Source organism: Arachis hypogaea, chromosome 15 (genome assembly GCF_003086295.3).
Source record: "Arachis hypogaea cultivar Tifrunner chromosome 15, arahy.Tifrunner.gnm2.J5K5, whole genome shotgun sequence".
Lineage (NCBI taxonomy): Eukaryota > Viridiplantae > Streptophyta > Magnoliopsida > Fabales > Fabaceae > Arachis > Arachis hypogaea.
In genome coordinates, this window is record NC_092050.1 from 70,064,718 (window position 1) to 70,069,307 (window position 4,590).

The 4,590-nt window shown below is 35.1% G+C and overlaps 1 non-coding gene across 1 annotated transcript; it reads right to left on the bottom strand.

Moving 5' to 3' along the window:
* Nucleotides 1-4,134: 4,134 nt before the first annotated feature.
* On the bottom strand, nucleotides 4,135-4,242 carry LOC112752398 (small nucleolar RNA R71). Its single transcript, XR_003176837.1, has one exon. It is a non-coding gene; the product is annotated as a small nucleolar RNA R71 (small nucleolar RNA).
* Nucleotides 4,243-4,590: the final 348 nt, after the last annotated feature.

A 4,590-nucleotide genomic window follows, 5' to 3' on the forward strand; every position in this document is an offset into this window, starting at 1 on the left:
TTATGCGCGCGCGTGATGAGCGGATAATTTATACGCTTTTTGGCATTGTTTTTAGTATGTTTTTAGTAGGATCTAGTTACTTTTAGGGATGTTTTCATTATTTTTTATGTTAAATTCACATTTCTTAACTTTACTATGAGTTTGTATGTTTTTCTATGTTTTCAGGTATTTTCTGGCTGAAACTGAGGGACCTGAGCAAAAATCAGATTCAGAGGTTGAAGAAGGACTGCTGATGCTGTTGGATTCTGACCTCCCTGCACTCAAAGTGGATTTTCTAGAGCTACAGAACTCAAAATGGCGCGCTTCTAATTGCGTTGGAAAGTAGACATCCAGGGCTTTCTATAAATATATAATAGTTCATACTTTGGCCGAGTTTAGAAGACGCAAAAGGGCGTTGAACGCTAGTTCTATGCTGCAGTCTGGAGTTAAACGCCAGAAACACGTCACGAACCAGAGTTGAACGCCAAAAACACGTTACAACTTGGAGTTCAACTCCAAAAGAAGCCTCTGCATGTGGAAAGCTAAAGCTCAGCCCAAGCACACACCAAGTGGGCCCCGGAAGTGGATTTATGCATCAACTACTTACTTCTGTAAACCCTAGTAGCTAGTTTAGTATAAATAGGACTTTTTACTATTGTATTAGACATCCTGGATTGTATTTTGATCCTGTGATCACGTTTTGGGGTCTGGCCTCTCGGCCATGCCTGAACCTTTCACTTATGTATTTTCAACGGTAGAGTTTCTACACTCCATAGATTAAGGTGTGGAGCTCTGCTGTTCCTCATGATTTAATGCAAAGTACTACTGTTTTTCTTTTCAATTCAATTTATTCTGCTTCTAAGATATCCATTTGCACCCAAGAACATGATGAATGTGATGATTATGTGACGCTCATCATCATTCTCACTTATGAACGCGTGCCTGACAAACACTTCCGTTCTACATGCAACCAAGCTAGAATGAATATCTCTTGGATATCTAATACAGGGGACCGAGTCTGAGTTATTAGTATCTTCATGGTATAAGTTAGAACCCATGGATGGCCATTCCTGAGATCCGGAAAGTCTAAACCTTGTCTGTGGTATTCCGAGTAGGATCTGGGAAGGGATGGCTATGATGAACTTCAAACTCGCGAGTGCTGGGCGTAGTTACAGATGCAAAAGGATAGTAAATCCTATTCCAGTATGATCGAGAACCTCCAGATGATTAGCCATACCGTGACAGAGCATTTGGACCATTTTCACAGAGAGGATGGGATGTAGCCATTGACAACGGTGATGCCCTTACAGAAAGCTTGCCATGGAAAGGAGTAAGACTGATTGGATGAAGACAGCGGGAAAGCAGAGATTCAGAGGGACGAAAGCATCTCTATACGCTTATCTGAAATTCTCACCAATGAATTACATAAGTATTTCTATCTTTATTTTCTATTTATTTATTATAATTCGAAAAACTCCATAACCATTTGATATCTGCCTGACTGAAATTTACAAGGTGACCATAGCTTGCTTCATACCAACAATCTCCGTGGGATCGACCCTTACTCACGTAAGGTTTTATTACTTGGACGACCCAGTCCACTTGCTTGTTAGTTGTGCGAAGTTGTGAAGTTATGCTTGGACCATGGTATTGTGCACCAGTTATTGGCGCCATTGCCAGGGAGAGAATGAACAACAAATTTTACAACCTCAGAGTAACAATTTCGCATTATCAAGTTTTTGGCGCCATTGCCGGGGATTGTTCGAGTTTGGACAACTGACGGTTCATCATGTTGCTCAGATTAGGTAATTTTCTTTTTGTTTTATTTTCAAAAATTTTTCAAAAAAAAAAAAATCTTTCAAAAATTTCTCATCTGTTTTCGAAAATTATTCTAAAATTTTTTAAGAATGAATTCTAGTGTTTCATGAAGCATGTTGAAGCCTGACTGGCTGTAAAGCTATGTCTAAATTCATTTGGACTGGGGCTTCCAACCCAACATTATCAAGAGCAAGCTAGTTGTTGCTAATCCACCTGCTGCTGTTCCTGATCCACCTGATTTACATGCTAAAGCTTGACTGGCTATTAAGCCATGTCTAACCCTCAGATTGGAGCTTTAGACTAAGAGTGCAAGATTCCTAGAATTCATATTAAAAATTTTGGAATCCTTATTTTTCTTTTTCACAAATAATTTTCGAAAAATACAAAAAATTATAAAACCATAAAAATAAAAAATATTTTGTGTTTCTTGTTTGAGTCTTGAGTCAATTGCATACTCATCTTGCATTTTTTCGAAAATTGCATTCATGCATTGCATTCATCGTGATCTTCAAGTTGTTCTTGATAAACCTTCTTGATTGATCTTCATATTATATTGTTTTGTGTTGCATGGTGTTTTTCATGTGCATTCTTGAATTCTTAATGTCTAAGCATTAAAGATTTCTAAGTTTGGTGTCTTGCATGTTTTCTTTGCATAAAAAATTTTTCAAAAATATGTTCTTGGTGTTCATCTTGACATTCAAAGTATTCTTGGTGTTCATCTTGACATTCATAGTGTTCTTGCATTCATCACATGTTTTGATCCAAAATTTTCATGCATTGAGTCTTTTTGATGTTTTTCTCTTTCATTATTCAAAATTCAAAAAAAAAAAAAAGACATCTTTCCCTTTTTCACTCATAAATTTCGAAAATTTGGATTGACTTTTTCAAAACTTTTTAAAATTTAGTTGTTTCTTATGAGTCAAATCAAATTTTCAATTTAAAAATCTTATCTTTTTCAAAAATCAAATATTTTTCATTTTTCTTATTTATTTTCGAAAATTTTAAAAATATTTTTCAAAAATCTTTTTAATTTTATCTCATAATTTTCGAAAATATCCTCAACAATTAACGTTTTGATTCAAAAATTTCAAGTTTGTTACTTACTTGTTAAGAAATATTCAAACTTTAAGTTCTAGAATCATATCTTGTGATTTCTTGTGAATCAAGTCATTAATTGTGATTTTAAAAATCAAATCTTTTTCAAAACTAATTTCAATCATATCTTTTCAAAAAGATCTTTTTATCTTATCTTTTTCAAAATCATATCCTTTTAATCATATCTTTTTAAAACATATCTTTTTTCAAAAAAAAATTTTTGATTTTAAAATATCTTTTCTAACTTCTTATCTTCTTATCTTTTCAAAATTGATTTTCAAATTTGTTTCAACTAACTAATTAACTTTTTGTTTGTTTCTTATCTTTTTCAAAACTACCTAACTAACTCTCTCCCTCTAATTTTCGAAAATCTCTTCCCTCTTTTTCAAAAATTCTTTTTAATTAACTAATTGTTTCAATTTTTAATTTTAATTTGATTTCATTCCTAATTTTCGAAAATCACTAACCCCTTTTCAAAATTTTATTTTCGAAAATCCTCCTTCTCTCTCATCTCCTTCTATTTATTTATTCACCTACTAACACTTCATCTCACCCAAATTCGAACCCCCTCTTCCATCTGTGTTCGAATTTTCTCTTCTTCCCTTCTTTACATTACATTCTTTTCTTCTTCTACTCACACAGGGGAACCTCTATACCTGGGTAAAAAGGATCCCTATTATTATTATTTTTCTGTTCCCTCTTTTTCATATGAGCAGGAGCAAGGACAAGAATATTCTTGTTGAAGCAGATCTAGAACCTGAAAGGACTCTGAAGAGGAAACTAAGAGAAGCTAAATTACAACAATCCAGCAAGCACCTTTCAGAAATTTTCGAACAAGAAGAGGAGATGGCAGCCGAAAATAATAATAATGCAAGGAGGATGCTTGGTGACTTTACTGCACCTAATTCCATTTTACATGGAAGAAGCATCTCCATCCCTACCATTGGAGCAAACAACTTTGAGCTGAAACCTCAATTAGTTTCTCTGATGCAGCAGAACTGCAAGTTTCATGGACTTCCGTCTGAAGATCATTTTCAGTTCTTAACTGAATTCCTGCAGATCTGTGATACTATTAAGACTAATGGAGTAGATCCTGAAGTCTACAGGCTCATGCTTTTTCCTTTTGCTGTAAGAGACAGAGCTAGAGTGTGGTTGGACTCTCAACCCAAAGATAGCCTGAACTCTTGGGATAAGCTGGTCACGACTTTCTTAGCCAAGTTCTTTCCTCCTCAAAAGCTTAGTAAGCTTAGAGTGGATGTTCAAACCTTCAGACAGAAAGAAGGTGAATCCCTCTATGAAGCTTGGGAGAGATACAAGCAACTGACCAAAAAGTGTCCTTCTGACATGCTTTCAGAATGGACCATCCTAGATATATTCTATGATGGTCTGTCTGAATTAGCTAAGATGTCATTGGATACTTCTGCAGGTGGATCAATTCACCTAAAGAAAACACCTACAGAAGCTCAATAACTCATTGACATGGTTGCTAATAACCAGTTCATGTACACTTCTGAGAGGAATCCTGTGAGTAATGGGACGCCTCAGAAGAAGGGAGTTCTTGAAATTGATACTCTGAATGCCATATTGGCTCAGAATAAAATATTAACTCAGCAAGTCAATATGATTTCTCAGAGTCTGAATGGAATGCAAGCTGCATCCAACAGTACTCAAGAGGCATCTTCTGAAGAAGAAGCTTAT